The following is an 18,718-nucleotide window of genomic DNA, read 5'->3' on the forward strand; positions in this document are numbered from 1 at the left end:
TTTTTTACTTCTTCCAGTAAATAAAATACACTTGTTCAAGTAGTACCCCTGACTGATAGAAGAATGAATCCTAGAAGAATAACAATCAAATGAGGGCCCTCATGGGGTTTTTGATTATGTGATTACTTGGCCGTTTTTTTAATGATTATTTGATTATTAAGCCAAATATTTCATGATTATTTGATTACCTAGGACTGTATTTTTAGTTTATGATTATTTGATTACTAAAGATAAGCAAATATTTAATAATTATGTGATTATATTGGCAAAAAAATGGTGATTATGTGATTACTAGGACCCCCCCATGAGGGGCCTCTCAAATGAAACAATACAAATAATTTCTTGTTAAGATCAAAAACTTAAAAGACAAAATAGTCTTTCCTATTGTGGATGTCATTATTATTTGGACTACAATATTGTCTATGATCCTACAGCAATTTGCGATAACCAAAAAAGAAAGAAAAAATTGCGTTAACCAAAATGGAAGCTAATTATAACGTGATGGACGCCATATTGTCATAATTTACCAGTTGGAGCTTGGAGAAAAACAAAACGAAAAAGAAATTTGATTAAGATAAACACATTTGAAAATTAAATTCTTACATCTTACCTTTCAAAAAATCTAACACAATCCATAATATACTGTACAATAAAAAGCTTCAGTATGACTCATCGGACTTTTAATAGTTTATTTGTGTTAACCAACCGTATATGAGAAACTTAACCCGAATAATCCAGTCGTTATATTGCGATCACTTCGATCACTCGAGAAAAGTAGTGGATAGAGGGCGCTGAATTATTCGAGTTAATGAGAAACTATGTATGACTCATATAGAGGCCAGTTCCGGGATAGGTTTTCAGACGAATCTGTTACACTATATATCGACAGTGATATTGTTTGCTTTAAATTAGTGGAGAATAAAGGCTTTTTCCCCTGGATAAGAATCCCAATTTGAAAAAAAATGGCTTAAAATTATTCCCAAAGAGACAACGTTTTTCCCCAACAGTGCAGTCCAAGTAGTGCTTCTACCTCTTCTTCCTCTTCTTCCTCTTCCGTCACTTTAAAAAATGAACTTGTCCGCAGTGTTTCTCCCACAGGTATTTGGGGCATGGACCCACCCTTTTTTGGACTTCACTAAAAAAAAAATTGTTTGGTGTTTTTTTATTTATTTTCAATTTTCTACAATGTATGAACATATATCAAGTCTCAACAATCCATTGCTAGTCGATTGCAATAACTTTTTTAATATCCATACTGGTCTCGATTATCCAGACGCTCCATATGCATATGTAGAGTCTGGATCCAATCGGTTCGAATGATTGTAATGTGAGGGCGTGTCCAAATATGCAAACACACGAGTTGGATATTTTCGGAATGTTTCTAGACTTATCGTACATTTGCGATAAAACTAGATGAAAACAAACGGAGGAAGTAGCAATCACCATGCCTGAAAAATTTGTAAAGCTAGGTAATTATATCTGAAGCTTTGTTTTTGTAAATATACTTTCAAATACTTCATTAATAAGAACTACCTTCTTCTTCTTTATTCTTTCCTCTACTATATGGAGTACCACTACTTTTGTAGTGTAGCACGGATAAGCAACTGATTGATACTATAAGCAACTGTGTGCATACATGTGCAGGAATATTTTACAGTGAATATGATCGGTGCACAAACCAGTATTATTTCGCCTAAAATTAATTGTTCAGTATACTGGTGTAAAGGATATAAACACAGCCTGGCGTACCCACCACCAATTTACAACGCAACAGCAGTTGGTCTTATCCAAAATGAGCTAAGGCAGCAACCATTTGATTTTCGGGGGGGGGGGGGGGGGGCTATGTTTTTTTTTTGGAAAAAAAGTTTGTTTCCAGTTTTTGGAGAAAATAATAATTTGTTTTTGATTCTGAGAAAAAAACATAGCCCCCCCCAGAAAATCAAATGGTTGCTGCCTGGCACACATGTTATTATGTCAATTATACACTATAATCAATGTATATTACTTTAAAAGTTCATGCACTGTTTACACTAATATTTTCTACCTCTAAAGAAATAAAACACTGCATACTCAAGTACGTGCATTACTTTCTTGTAGATACGTCTGTTATTTACAGTCCCCTTTATCATTAAACAGTTAAAGTTGCAATTTTGTCATTTATAATTGTCAGATCAATTTTGCACATCTTGGAGAGAAAGTAAAACAAACAATGGAATGTAGCAAAGTGGACATTATTCCTGATGAGTGCTGAATATGAAGATTGTTTGAACAGCGGTATACAACTGCATGTTGCCTTTATTTGATAAATTTACTGATAGGATAAATCTATAATTGTTTATTTTAAACTGACTTTGAAATAACAATAGAATTTCCATGACAACATGTACATGTAGTTTCTTCCATTTACAAGCTGATTTAATCATTCATAATGTGATCAAGCACAGAATCCTCTATAAACTGGTGGTCCCAAGATTTGACAATCAAATATTTTAAAGGACTTCTATATGACTGGTTATTTTTTGCAATAGAAATTATAGATCATTATAGTGCATATATTACCGTAGCTATCTTTTTTTTTTTTGTTCTAACCACAACCATATTTGGCTATGAGTGAATATAATTTCATTTATTCATAATTTCTATTATTCATTATTTTGCAACCCTGCAAATTCTGGAGACATTGTTCATTATATACTTATTAAAATTTACTTTTTATAATGATAAATTGTTACTCTTAAAATTTTATAGTTTTTTTAACTAATGATTATTCCATTATTGTTTTTTCTAGCACTTCTTTTTAACATGATGGAGTTGCGAAAATTTACCACGGTTCTATGGACAACTGAAGGAGAATAATTTCATTTGTCAAAGGACAGGAGACTTTCCATGCTTCAAGACTTTAAATGCTGAAATTGTAAGGCTTTAAGAAACTAATGTATATGTATATGGTCTTGTCTTAAGTTTCCATAAAAAACATTAAGTATAATTTAAGTCTCAACTTTTTTATTTAGACATATTTTTAAGAAAAATATAATGTTTTAACTTTGTTCAATGCATTTTTATAATTTCTTTAATTGGAAAAAATAAAGCACTTAATTTATACACAATAACCTTTTTGATTTAAGCTTTTGTATGAACCTTTTTTAAGATCATTACATGGAGCTTACACTGTTTGAAGAGATGTGGGTATATGCCAATGAGACAGCAACTCAACTACAAGAATAACCAAAGGAACATATCAAGATACTTGTTTTAACTGTCTAATCAAACCTAATGCTCCCTACAGTCAAATATCAAACAATAAAAAGATTAAACGCATGCAGTAATTCTTTAAATACATAATGTTTGTCTCCAATTAATAAAGCAGTTTTCTGAACTTGTGTCATATATTTGTAGGGAAATAAGATGCAGAGAACCATTCATGAAGTGTATACATGAAACTGATATTTACAATGATCTTCAGAGCTATAACTTTAGCCCTCAAGATTACATTACACTACTATTGCTTGCTAATTCTACTATCAACAGTAGAAGAGAGAAGATTCAGGACTAAGAGTGATTTTTGCAATTTGCTGTGGATGATGACTTAAATCAAATATTGATGAAATTCATACAACGATGACAGTTAATTCTTTGAACAAGAAAAAGCTGTAGATATTTTCAATGGTGCAAAACCAAAAAAGTATGAACTATAAAATGATTAAAACTGTGTTGAGTTTACAATTTTTATAAAAGTTACAACATTTACCTACATGTAAAGAAATATAATAAACCCCAAAGATGCTTTTATTTAGATTGATTGTAAAGTTTACATGTCTGGCTGGCATGCATCATCTGTCTTTGTTCATGGTTCATAAGTCAGTGTAACTTTTCAAATGGTGGATCCTCCTCTAAGATACTAGAAACAAAATGTCTCTAAATGTCTATTTGGTTAATGGAATGATTGTAAGGTGTACAAGTCTGTCAGGCTTGGTTTTGGTTTATCTGTCAGACCTTGACCTCATTGTTATGAATCATTCATATCTTTAAACTTGTAGTAAACTTTTATCTGTTAGACTGATAATATAAATCATTTAAGCAGGAAACACATTCCAGCTTGTTTTAGATATCAATCTCTTGGTGAAATTTCTTATTTTACAAATCTTGAAAAAATATGATCAAATTAGAAGATATTCAGTGCAGAATATTTTATTTCATGTTGCTATATTATACTGATAGGGTCTGAGTCTTTTGCAATTTTTATATAAACATGAAGATTGCATTTTTGGGTTCATGCATAAAAAAATCTAAGTCAACAGTCCTAGAATGTAGATGGCAGATTTGCTTAAAATTGGTGTAAGGAAGATATTATTTGAAGCAAACTTTACAAATATATCTTTTCATTATTAAGTCTTTTAAGTTTTTGCAGTGAACATTTACATATAATTGTCAATATTTTTTTTATATACATAAATAACTTAGTTAAGAAGATGCGGTTATAATTGCAAATGAGACGACTTTCCACTAGAGAGCAAATGATATGGAACTTGATAACTCAATAAATGTGACCATATTCATGCTTTCAACAATGAGAAAAACCTATATTGCATAGTGAGCTATAAAAGGCCACAAAATAGAAATGTAAAACAATTCCATAGAGAAAACTTAGTCTGATTTATGTTAAAAATGAATTAAATATAAATATGATATACAGCAACTGAAGTACAGGCACATTCAGAATTCAAAAGTGGTTGGCTTAAATATGTTGGCCAACGCCAAACCCCCTTCTAACCTTGGACAATGATTTAACAGTACCATATATGAAGTTGAACTATGAAAATCAGTTGATTAGGACTGAACTTGTATTGTATTTACTGGCAGTTACTGCTAGTTCAAAGTCAATAACAACTTGTAAAAAAAAACTGTTTCTTAAGACTAAAGTATCAATCAGCACATATCCAATCGATTTAAGTGTAAAGATGTAATTAAGTCTAATTTATGACTGTGCAACAAGAAATATTACAGAAATCCACCTATAGGATAAAAACAAGTTCATGCCAAATGAATAAAAGCACTGCTCTGTTTTATAGATGCACATTAGAGGGGCGGATCCCAGATGTCCCGATTCAAATGCATCGTTCTAAAAAAAAAAAGAGGTCTGGATTTGTACTGCATTTACATTGTCTCATTCTTATTCACATTCTGAGCAGTCCTCCAAAGTCCATGCCCCATACTTTCATGCATTGATCTTCATCTATAAAAATAAAGCCTGATAAATGACACTGGTGTGGTTTTCTTATTAGTTACAGTAACAATTTTCACTAATTTTATCTTTGAACTTATCAATGATGATATGACTTGCAGAATGTTTATGCTCCAAAGTAATTGAGTTCCAGACTTCTGCTCTTATGTGTGTGCAAAAATGTAATATTCTACAGCACGATTGTATATGCCATTTGCTAAGGTGAGCTGCATGCCTTTTTCTCGTTAATTATTTTGTCATTCATTCTTCCGTTGGTCTTTCCTTTTTTTAATTTTTATTCAGTTGGTTATGTCAGTGCCTGGTTTAGACTATACGGTAATAATTTTGCTCATTGTTCATTGGTGTTGTATGGTGGACTACAATACTTTAACCAAGGTCATTTCATAGCTATTTGTGGACCGAGCAATAATTAAGCCCTTTTTCCAATATCCGTATGGTTTCACCTAAAAATTTCTAAATTTTCCCCGTTTTTCTGTCATATGAATTAAAATATACTACAAATAACTTGCATTTGCTATTTTCTATCAATTTCAAGTTTAGTTTCCACAGCGGTCACACTTATTTATTTTACCTTGTTTATGAATTCCCTACTCTGCCTTCTTGGTCATCGTTGTCATATTTTACTTTCTCTATTTTTTGGGAGGTTAATCCCTACACGCATATACAAACAAATGGACAGCACTGTTTTCTTCTCAAAACCAGTGAGGCCGTCAACAAGGAGCAACAATTGCATCTTTTTCGTGTGATGATAAATCCCCCCTCTTTGTTCCCAAAGATATAGAGAAGGGCCTTTACCATCGCATGGAACTATTAGCCGTATAAAACAGCGAGACAATGTTAGCATTTAGAAAAAAGATCCGTATAAAATGAAAGATTACAATATTGAATTCGAAGTGTTTTATTAAATCTTAATATATGTAAATGTGAAAAATATTCATTTTATTAATTTCAAATGCAACCCACCTCCCGGCCAGCCGAATTTTTTTTACTTAATTATATACACCAAAAAGCACCATGATGTTTAATTTGAGGTATAGCAGTTATGTCAAATTTCTACCGTGTCAGGATAATAGCAAAACTGAAAACAAAATAAAGTCAATATGATTAAATCTATGAGGTTTAACTATTTACTAAGGCCCTTTCCATTTTGGAAAGATGATTGATTTGTTGCATGCATTTTCCAGAAGGATACTATATATATACAACTCCTTGGTTTAACATCACAGTCAAGTATATCTTGAAATTTGAAAGAAAGAAAATAAATAAATCAAAGGTAAAACTTTATTTTTGATACCCAATATAATGACCAATCAGTATATATATATATATAGCTGCTTGGCATATACAGCTTGCATTCTCTGGAAAATGCATGCATGACGTATTTTCCTAACAACAAATCAATCATCTTTTCGAAATGGAAGGGGGGAGTAAATGTACTATCAGTTGTTGTCAAGATAAACACAATATATTCGCTATTGTATTGATACTGACAAATCAGCGATTTGTGTACCACCCCCACAGTGACCCCATTAAAACCCCGATTTTGTTGATATAATATAGTCAATACACAAAGCGTGTATATATGTCAATATACATGAAGTGGCCGTGAGTGGCGTATCTAGAAGTTTTCACTGACTGTCTCAGAGGGGCCGATGCAGTCTGCTGTGGTTATTCCCTATATAATCAGCCCATATTATTTTTTCCGCATTAAAAAAAACGAGAGTGGTGCCACCAATGGGCTGTTCAAAATTAAAACTTGCCTTTTCAAATAAATGGTTCAATCATTCATCTTTTGATGAGGTGGTGAATGGGTTCAAGATTTATAATGTTTCTTTATACCAAAAACAATATATATTATTTTTTAACCAAGGATGTATATGGAAATACTTATACAGTAGAATCCTTATTAAGATATTCTTTTATATCTAAATACAGGAGTTTTACACATTCAATGAAAATATTTTGTCATCTCGCTTTTAACACAAATCATTCCTAAATGCATCTAAATAACATGAATAAAAGATAAAACTCTCCTCTTTAAAATAAAACCGCACGATACACGTGCTCTTCGACCACGTTGTTGTTATTGAAGTAAGGGAGGAGTTTATTATCCAACATGTAAATACCATCCAATCGCGTTTTAGCAAAAAAATCCGAAAAATGGACACGAGGCTCATGAATATAACATACATCTCTACAATTGACACCAGACGTTATTGTTGGCTGTAAGAACGATAACTCTGGTGCATCGAGACTATATCCATACGAGCCCCAAGTTTCACTTGGGGCTCGTATGGATAGTAAAAAAGTGTCTCAACAACCTATTGCTAGTCGATTGCAATAACTTTTTTACTATCCATACGAGTGTCTCAACAACTTGAGACTTAATATATATTTATACATTGTAGAAAATTGAAAATAAATTAAAAAAACACCAAACAATTTCTTTTTTTAGCGAGGTCCAAAAAAGGGGGGTTCATGCCCCCAAATACCTGTGGTTTCTCCCAAACCGCTTGTCAGATTGACTTAGGATTTCATAAAATGGTAGACTAATATGTCTAGGTGAGCCATCAATCTTTCGTTTGTAAATTGGGGTCTATTAAGGGGTATTTGGGGGGGGGAGAAAGGAGGGAGGGGTTTACTATAGAACCCTATAGCTATGGGATTTTATTTTCCAAAATTTTCAAATGAATATAACTTGAAAACTGTAAGTGATAGATACATGCAGTTTTCAGAAATGATAAAGACAATAAAACAAATCACATGAAATATAGGGGGAGTCCCTAGGGGGTCATCCCCACCCCGTTCAATTTGAGAATATGATTTTATCTTGTAAACGGTCCAGATCCCCACCCCTTAACCATATATATTCTTGAATGGTACAATAAAACAAATCAAAACAAATTAAAGGGAAGTCCCCGGGGGTCATCCCCACCCTGTTCAATTTGAGAATGTGCTATAATCTTGTATACGGTCCAGATCCCCACCTTAAACCATATATATACTTGTAGGGGACAATAAAACAAATGAAAGGAAATAAAAGGGAAGTCACTATGGGCTTACCCCACCCCCTCTTGTTTGAAAACTTGTAAACGGTCAACATCCCCACCCCTAAACATATATATTATTGTATGGGAAAATAAAACAAATGAAATGAAATAAAAGGGAAGTCCCTAGGGGGTCACCCCACCCCCTCTGATTTGAAAACTTGTAAACGGTAAATATCCCTACCCCTAAACCATATATATTCTTGTATGGGACAATAAAGCTAATCAAATGAAATTAAAGGGAAGTTCCTGGGGGTTGCCCCCACCCCGTTCAATTTGAGAATGTGCTATTATATATATTGTAAATGGTCCAGATCCCCACCCCTAAACCATATATATTCTTGTAGGGGACAATAAAACAAATGAAATGAAATAAAGGGGAAGTCCCGAGGGGGTCACCCCACCCCCTCTTGTTTGAAAACTTGTAAACGGTCAACATCCCCACACCTAAACCATATATATTCTTGTATGGGACAATAAAACAAATCAAATGAAATGTAGGTAAAGTCCCTGGAGGTCACCAACACCCCTCCTGTTTGAATACTTGTAAATGGTGGAGATCTCCACCCGTAAGCCATATATATTCTTGTATGGGACAAAAAATCAAATCAAATGAACATGGGACCATATGAATGGCGAGTTATGGGAGCTTTGTTTGGGAGACTTCGTAACAGCATCCTGTTACAATTACTTCTTGTTGTAATTTTGTTTGTGCCAATAAATAAAATATTTGTATTTTGTGCAGATTTGAGGGTCTATTTATGTATCATCACTGACAAAATGGGGTCTTATTTTAAAGCAGGGTTTGGCTCTTGAAAATTAGTCTGTAAATTGAAGTTTCAGTCAAATTCATGGTTTATTTTTAATTTTCCCAATTTGATGAAAATGTCGCATATTTTCCCAATAAAAAAGGGTAGAGGTAGTTTTGAAAAAAGCCAACAATATCTGAGAGGGGGGCAAGGGGTTTAACTGTTATGCTGTTATGGGGCAATTTAATTCTTTGTTATCTGTTATTTTGAAAATATATTTGCTGTTAGCTGTTATTGTCTTATTCATTGTTAGCTGTTATTGGGCTTTTAATTTTTTTGTTATCTGTTATTGTGATAATGTATTTGCTGTTAACTGTTATTGAAAATTGGAATGTTAGCATTTTTTTACAGCAAATTTTCGGTAGAAATTGAAGATCATTGGACATTGGGGTCCACCACTACTAATAAGTTGGTCCCGTATTCGGAGAAGGGTTCCATTAACATATACCCATCACAGAAGTGAGGTCCAGGACAATTCCAGTATATCTTAAGATTATCTTTTGTAATAAATTCCATTTTTTGGAACATGTATTTAGAATTATCTTATTTTTTTGTATGAGGATAATGTTTCTTGTTTCCCTTACTAACATATTAAATCAGAACAATTCATTCTTAATATGACAAAAAGGAAAACATATGGCCAGGAATATCTGACAAGAATCTCAATTAAGGACTAGGTCCTTACAAACAGTTAACCTTTTATTTAATATGGTACATTGACTCAGCTCTGTGATTCTTTTCAAGCAGAACCAAACACATTGTACAATGAAAGTTCCAACCATGTACTGGGTTCCGAAGCTGCACATAGCTCATTACAAACAAAGATTTATTTTGTCTTCAAGCCATTGTTCCCCTACTAAACTATGTATCTACTTACTGGTACACTTGATGCAATCAAAAGCCTGATAAAAAATTGTTCAAATTGAGCCTATGAAAATAGTGGAATAAATTACTTTTGGAGTGTCAAAAAATGGTTCGAGGTACTTGATAAATTGCATGCTTATAATTGGTGCTTTTGATTTTTCTACCCGATATACCACTTTGCCTCATAGTCTTATTAAGAAAAATTCACACACCTCATTAAATGGGCATTTAAAAAAAGTTAGAATGCGAATATATATTTTCAAACTCTTTTAGGTCATTTTTTAGTAGCAACAAACACAAGAACTATATATGTCAATTGGACCTGCTTTGAGACCATAACTGCCCTTGAATTTTTACTTGATATCATTTTTTTTTCTCTTTGACATATTCCTCATTTCCATTCTCAATTTTATTACACACTATTTAAATTATAAGCATGTGTGAGTTTCTATAACTGTTTAAAAATAAATGCTGAAAAAAGTATTCTATAACAAATCAACAGCTAAGCCATGAGCGCATGATACGCCCGTCGCCCTTTTTGAAATATTCGATAACTTCCTTATGTCATATCAGATATTTATAAAAATTTAAAGAGAGCTTCAGTCAATATGTATAAACAATACACCACAGTTTCATGAGAACTGCTGAAAACATTTTTGAGTTATTGTCCGAAAACTGGAAAATACCACCTTTTTTAATGAATAGAACCCTCAACTCAATAACATAAAATCTAAAATTAATGAAAATAGAAAGGGCGCTTACAACAAAAGCTATAACGTAAAATCTAAAATTTATAAAAATTGAAAGGGAGCTCATGTCAATAGATATAAACAATTCACCAAAATTCCATGCAAACTTGTGAAATGATTTTTGAGATATTATCAGAAAACTGAAAAAAAAAAATTTATTAAATAAAACCCCATTACTAAAAAACTTTAAATCTGAAATTTATATAAAAAAAAAACGAAGGGGAGCTCACGTCAATAGATATAAACATTTTTCTGAAGCTTATGCAAATTGGTTTAAGAGTGTTAATTGGAGTTAATGTTTGACATGTTGACGACAGACGGACAACAGTATTCCATAATACGTCCCGTAAATGAGCGTATAAAAATATACTGAGTAGTAAACACATTCTAGATACATAATTTTAAGAACATGTTCATAAAAAATGGAATTCATTACAAAGGATTATATCCGTAATAAGAAATACTGGATCTGTAAATGACCCGACTTATTTTAATATTTCATTTACTGTTATCTGTTTTTGTCCATTTTAATTCCTTGTTATCTGTTATAAGCCAAATCAATTTGCTGTTTTGCTGTTATTGGGACCCCCCTTGCCCCCCCTCATCTGAGTGACTGATCGACCAGATTTGACTGAGACGCATGGTCATTCATCAGTCTATATGGTGCATAATGCAGGGATTATGTAGAATCTGGGAACACTTATCTAATACAACGAAATTTGTTTTACTTGCACACGTATAAAAATTGCGGTTTTTATCCAACGCAATCATAGGTTTGAACCTGACGCAGTTTTCATTTTAGATTTATTTATATTTTTTCGTTTGGGCTTGTATCATATTTTACCTGCGGTTTATATGATCTGTTCATCCTATATTGACTTAAAATTCAAGAGTCTGTCTAAAATGGAGGGTAAATTATATGGACCAAATTATATGGCCTTCTAAATACCGTTTCGACCCTAACATCATTGAAGAGACATTTATTGTCGAAATCCGGATCTGGTGTACAAATGAATATTGACACCTCATGTTTGTGGCATAACATCTTGGCCACAAGTTTATTGTTTTCTGTTTAGTATTAAATTTATATTAAGATCCATTTTGTTACATCTTGTGATCAATTTTATTTGGCAATCATCAATGGCAGTCAGCAGGGTTAAAGAATATCAGTTGTTCGACCTGTTAGTCAAATGCATTTTGTTTAAATATACTTGTTCACTTTTTTGGTCTTTTGGGAAATGTAGTTTGTGCTGTCACTTTATACCCTTCTACAACGAAATTTGTTTTACATGCACACCGTCAAGTATAAAAATTGCGGTTTTTATCCAACGCAATCATAGGTTTGAACGTAGTTTTCAATTTAGACTTGTTAATATCTTATCTTATATCGGTTCCTGGTAGAATTCCTGATTTTTCAGATATTATGTAGAATCACTAAACTCATTATAGATATTTTAAACCAACAAGGTAATAATTTACTGAACATGTGTTTATCCTCAAGACTTAGGATCTTAAATGGTAGATATTTAGGAGATTCGTTGGGTTATCACACATATTTTTCTAAAAATGGCTGTAGCACAGTTGACTATGCAATATTGAGCAAGGATCTCCTGCCCTCAGTAGAATATTTTTGTACCTCTGATCTGAATTTTTTATCGGACCATGTACAGATCTCATTTAAAATAAAATGTGATATAAAACAATATATAAATAAAAAGGACTTTAATAATAATAATATGAAAAAATTCACAACATACAGATGGACTGATGTGTCACATGGTAAGATGTATGAAGCATTAAACTCTGATGAAGTGAAAAATAAGATTTTAAATTTTGAAATCACCCACTTTGTAAGAAATGAAAAAGGCATAAATGAAGCTTCAAAATCATTAACAGAAATTCTAGATAATGTAGCCTCTAAAACATGTATAATAAAAGTTCCAATAAAGCAAAAGAAAAGTAAAATAAAAAAGAACCCTTGGTCAGACAATGAATTAAAAGATTTAAAAAGTAAAATCAATAATTTAGGTAAAAAACTAAAACATAAACCATTTGATAGAAATTTAAAACAGCAATTTTTTGAAACTGCAAAATATTTAAAAAAAAGCAAGTAAAAAGAAAAAAATCCAATATCAACAACAAATGATTGAAAAACTATCAAATCTTCAAACTAAAGACCCTCAACAATTTTGGAAACTACTTAAATCTCTAAGAAATAATATGAATACCACAGAAATTAATATGAAATCAGATAACCTAACAAACCATTTTCAAAAGCAAGGTCTTTGGAACAAACCTTGCGACAAAGCAGAAGATGAGATAAACCTTTTTTTGAAAAACAAAGAGAGTGAAAATAGATTTAAGTTTAAGAGTAAATAAGTTTTTAAAATCCCTTAAAATGAAAAAATCCCCTGGACCAGACTCCATTGTAAATGAGGTGATTAAATATTGTAGTCCAGTAACTATTAAATGCTACACAAAATTATATAACCTTGTTCTTGATTCAGGATGTTCCCCTGAAACATGGCAATATTCTCTATTAGTGCCAATATTTAAGTCGGGAGATTCCAAAGACCCAAATAACTACAGAGGAATATCTCTTATAAATGGTATTGCCAAAATATTTAGCTCAATTTTAAATAACAGAATAATTAAATATATGGAAAACAAATTTAGCCAGGAACAATTTGGATTTCTTCCTAAATTAAGAACTACAGATAGTCTATTTGTATTTAAAACTTTGATTAATAAATATTTAAATTTAAAAAAGAAACCATTATAATTATATTTGTTTTGTTGACTTACGTAAAGCATTTGACTCCATTTGGAGAACAGCTTTATTATATAAAATTTTGTCCCAGGGTATCGGCAGTAAAATGTATCAAGTAATAAAAAATATGTATTCAACCACTAAATCTTCAATAAAGATTAATAATAAACTCACTAACTGGTTTGAAGTAACTAGAGGGGTAAGACAAGGGGATTCTTTAAGTCCCACCCTATTCAATATTTTCATAAATGATCTACCTCAAATTTTTAAACAGGATGACTGTGATCCCTTGAAAATAGAACAGACAAATATTGGAAGCCTCCTATTTGCTGATGATATTTTGATAATGTCTGAAACTAAAGAGGGTCTTCAGTCAAGTTTAAACCATTTGTCTCAATACTGTGATAAATGGCAGTTAACTGTAAATTGTAAAAAAACTAAAACTATGATTTTAAGCACAAGTAACAATAGGAAAAATCTTAACCATTCTTTTAATTATAATGGTGATAAATTAGAGCAAATGGAAAAGTTTAAAATTCTTGGTAATATCATTAGTCAGAATGGAAATCTTATTCATTCAGCACAAGAATTAGCCAAAAAATCTATGAAAGTAATGTATTCTATAAAAACATATTGTAATTCGATTCATCAGACTCCTGTAAATTTGTCAAACCATTTATTTAACTCTCTCGTCAGACCAATATTAACTTATAACAGTGAAATATGGTATATGGATGCATACTCATCCTTTTATAAAGCTTCAATTAAAGGAGATAAAAATAACAAAAAGGTAGATACTCTAAATTTCATTGACAAAAGTCCACCTGATAAAGTACTAAATAAATTTAATAAGTTAACTTTAGGAGTAAAAAAATGCTCTTGCAATATAGCTGCTCGATCTGAATTAGGCAGCTACCCTATTGATTGCTTTATAAAAAGACAAACTCTTCTTTTTCATGATAGACTATTAAGGGAAGAAACTAGTCCCTTACTAAAAGATACACTAAATTTGGCAAAAACTTTACATAATGCAGGTATTTATTCTTCATTCCTATGTAAATCATGTCAGAAGTCAAAATGATTTAGAAATTGTTAACCAAAATAAGGATAAAAATAATAGGCTAATATACAAACAAAATCTAGAAAACTCCTATGAAAATTTATATAATGATAAAATATTAAATTTACAAGAGAATAGCAAACTCCAACTTTTTAAAAAAATAAAGAAAAGCTATAACTTTGAACCATACCTACTTTCTCAAAACTTTGAATATAGACAACTAATTTCTAAATTTCGAATAAGTGACCACTGCTTATTAATAGAAACTGGAAGATACAGGAAAATTCCCAGAGATTTAAGACTGTGTACACATTGTGATGTACTAGATGATGAGTTTCATTTCTTTTTTAAATGTAAAATAAATGAACAATTAAGAAAAGAATTTTTAAATGAAAATAAATATAATAACTTAAATGATATAGATAAATTAAAACATATTCTCAATCCTGAAACAAAACAGGACACTTGCAAATTAGGCTCCTTTTTAAAAAAGTCACTAAGACTGAGGGCAGGGAGTCCTTGATATAATTTGAATCTCTTATATATATATATATATATATATATATTGATTTAAAAAAAAAAAGACAAATTATAGTTCAAAGTGTGTCCATTGTTTATTTTCATTGTTTTATGTAAACTGTATATTATGTATAATGTTTTAAGCCATTGGTCCATATGGGCGTAAAGTGCTTTTCAATAAAGTTTATAATAATAATAGCCAGTGATATTATAGTTCTTTACATAATAAGATAAGATAAGATAAGTATTTTTTTGTAATAAGTTTATTCAAGTGTCACTGGACATGTGTCGCTTAGTCCACAGATGTGTAAATACCCATCATATAATATTATGAAAATCTTGTTATTTTGAAACTGAGTAGTCCAGTGGCATATATTTCATGCAGGTCTTCAATTGAAAAACTGCGATAATAAAATTGAGTATGTCTGCATGAAGAGAATGTGCCACCTGTATAAATATAATCAAAATGTTACATATATTTATGTCCACTATGTATTGATAACAGAAATGATTTTCTTCTGAAATTTCTCTAACTTGTTATAATTTTCAATCTTTAGACAATTTTTCAAAGCTTTCATGGCAAATTACACAAAAAAATTTAAATGTGTATAAATGTTTAGGAAAGTATTTATCTTAAAATCTAGAGAATCAGATAAGGAGAAGTTCAAATAAAATTAATGCAAATGAGCCACAAATATACATATGTTTAGTGGTATGATTTTAAATGGTATATTTTAAAGATGTAAATTGTATTATCAGGGCCCGTATGAATAAAGCTACTTCAGTTAAGATTTTCCTTAGTAAACACTTAAGTTAAGGAAACTCCGCCCTTTTTATCTAAGTGGTATGCATAAAAAATCTTAAACTAAGTATTTCCTAAGTAAAATCCATAGGCGGATCCAGGGGGGCCCTGGGTGGCCCGCCCCCCCCCCCCCCTTTCTGGGAAAAATTTGATTGGTTATATAGGGAATCATTGAAGCATGACTGGAGCGGCCCCCCCCCCCCCTTAGGTCAGTTAGTGCCCCCCCCCTTAGGAAAAGTTCTGGATCCGCCACTGAAATCTTAGTTGTTTTAAGTCACGCCCATGCACAAACCTTAAGTGGTATGCATAAAACTCCTTATACTAAGGAAACGCCTAAGATAACTCCTTAAATTTTCAAAAATAGTTTAAAATCAATCGTTTTTTTGCAGAACATTAATAAGTTACCTACAATTAAATTGATTAATAACTTTATCAGTAATAAAATACTAATTATTCGTTTATTTATTGCTAAATATTAACGATCATCGTAATTTTCTTCATATCACGTATACTGTACTGTAGTGAGATATGGTCGCTAAATATTGTGAAGAACAACAAAGCTCTTGAATCTCAATATACTTATCTATGGAATCAGTAAAAATCCAGATCAAATTTGCGAAAGGTCTTCTAAATGTTAATTCAAAGGCAGTAAATACAGCTGTATTAGCTGAATTGGGAATGTACCCTATTGGTATACAGGCCCTTAAGTCTTCTGTAGGATTACGATTGGAAAAAGCAAAACACAAAACTAATACCATACTATAACGTTATGGACAGGATCAGAGCCTAACACAACATGTGTTTTATATAACTATTATATTAAATCTCATAACAATAAAATATTAAATTATTTCATATATATATATTTTGTTTACATCTGGATCTTATTTCTAAACCTTTAATAATTAATGTAATTTCCTAGGCACATGAGAGTTGGTAAATGTCAATTTGTGAACAGCCAGAAATATTTCTTATCATTAGGTAGTTCTTTAAAATTAGTACAAAAAGTGATAACTTTATCAAATAATAATTTCCTCTGTTCATCATATAATGGACAATTTACTGTAAAATGGGTCTCATCTTCAATAGAATTTGATCCATGTGATAAGCAGTGATGACATAGACGTTGAGTTCTCTTTATGTATTTTTTACTATATCTATCTTTCTCAATTCTAAGATCATGAGCACTTATTCTCATTTTACATATAGCTCTTCTTATACTAAAATCTTTAATTGATAAATAAGCCTCCTTTACAAAGTCAGTCTTGAGGTTGAAATAATTTTCTAATTTACTATTACCTTGTGATAAGGTTTCATTATATAATGTTTATAAAGCTAACAAGCAGTTAAATGATGGGTTTGCTTCAAAAGTTAAAATGCTTCTTTCAAAATTGAATTTCACTCATGTTTGGGAAAATCAATGTACCTTCTCTAAAAAAAAACGATTACTTTTAGCAGTCGTGAAGAAGCTCAATGAAAATTACATTATATTTTGGAAAAATTGTCTCTTTAATGATGATAATTCAATAAATGGAAATAAACTAAGAACCTACAGAAAATTTAAAGTAAAGTATGAACTAGAAAAGTACCTTTTATTGAATTTAGATAAAAATGTTACAAAAAAATATGCTAAAATAAGAATAAGTAATAGTATGCTGGCTGTTGAACGTGGTAGATACAACAAAACAGCTTTAGAAAATGGAATATGTCCTTTATGCCATAAAGAGGTGGAAGATGAAATTCATTTTATCATAACATGTTCAGAAATTAATAAAACTAGGATCAAAATATTTGATGAAATTTCTAGTATTGTCCCCAGTTTTAATTCAATGAGTGAAGAAAACAAATTTGATTTTATATTTTCCTGCGAGGAATGTGATATTTTACTTATCATTGTTAACTACATAAAATAAATGTATAATGAGAGAAACAATTATAATGTTTCATGTTTTTCTCTGGCTGTTTATGACGTCTTTACACTAAATCCATTGGATGTTGGATGTGTACGGATTGATAGTTTAGTCTTAGATGCATGTTTTTTTTATTAGTTGTTAGTGGCTTTGAACTAGCTGTCAGATAACTGCGAGTACTCTCAGATCTGTTCATTGTGTCTTTTTGTGTCGGATGTATAAGTACCGGGCCACATCCACTTGTATTTTTGTCCATATGATGTCAGTTAAGCCTTTTTCAACTGATTTTTATACGACCGCAAAAATTTTAATTTTTTGGTCGTATATTGCTATCACGTTGGCGTCGTCGTCGTCGTCGTCGTCGTCGTCGTCGTCCGAATACTTTTAGTTTTCGCACTCTAACTTTTGTAAAAGTGAATAGAAATCAATGAAATTTTAACACAAGGTTTATGACCACAAAAGGAAGGTTGGGATTGATTTTGGGAGTTTTGGTCCCAACATTTTAGGAATTAGGGGCCAAAAAGGGCCCAAATAAGCATTTTCTTGATTTTCGCACTATAACTTTAGTTTAAGTGAATAGAAATCTATGAAATTTTGACACAAGGTTTATGACCACAAAAGGAAGGTTAGGATTGATTTTGGGTGTTTTGGTTCCAACAGTTTAGGAATTAAGGGCCAAAAAAGGGCCCAAATAAGCATTATTCTTGGTTTTCGCACAATAACTTTAGTATAAGTAAATAGAAATCAATGAAATTTAAACACAAGGTTTATGACCATAAAAGGAAGGTTGGGATTGATTTTTGGAGTTGAGGTCACAACAGTTTATGAATGAGGGCCAAAAAGGGGCCCAAATAAGCATTATTTTTGGTTTTTCAAAATTTTGCACCATAACTTTTGTATAAGTAAATAGAAATCTATGAAATTTAAACACAAGGTTTATGACCAT

At 31.3% G+C, this 18,718-nt stretch overlaps 2 protein-coding genes and 1 long non-coding RNA gene across 4 annotated transcripts in view; 2 read left to right on the forward strand and 1 right to left on the reverse strand.

Moving 5' to 3' along the window:
* The window catches only part of LOC143076798 (uncharacterized), an 87,590-nt gene extending 86,882 nt beyond the window's left edge, over window positions 1–708 (reverse strand). Inside the window, exon 1 of one of the 2 annotated variants that reach the window (XM_076252668.1) lies at window positions 611–708. The gene's annotated coding sequence lies outside the window, so the exon portion shown is untranslated. The remainder of the gene's footprint in view (window positions 1–610) is intronic. The other variant, XM_076252669.1, reaches the window with a different exon arrangement.
* Window positions 1–18,718, forward strand: part of LOC143076802 (uncharacterized) — a 493,545-nt gene that overhangs the window by 287,838 nt on the left and 186,989 nt on the right. The gene's annotated exons all lie outside the window — the stretch shown is intronic.
* LOC143074863 (uncharacterized) lies at window positions 1,296–3,598 on the forward strand. Its single transcript, XR_012978132.1, has 4 exons — window positions 1,296–1,469; window positions 2,171–2,274; window positions 2,789–2,914; window positions 3,397–3,598. It is a non-coding gene; the product is annotated as an uncharacterized LOC143074863 (long non-coding RNA).

Source organism: Mytilus galloprovincialis, chromosome 5 (genome assembly GCF_965363235.1).
Source record: "Mytilus galloprovincialis chromosome 5, xbMytGall1.hap1.1, whole genome shotgun sequence".
NCBI classification, from domain to species: Eukaryota; Metazoa; Mollusca; class Bivalvia; order Mytilida; family Mytilidae; genus Mytilus; species Mytilus galloprovincialis.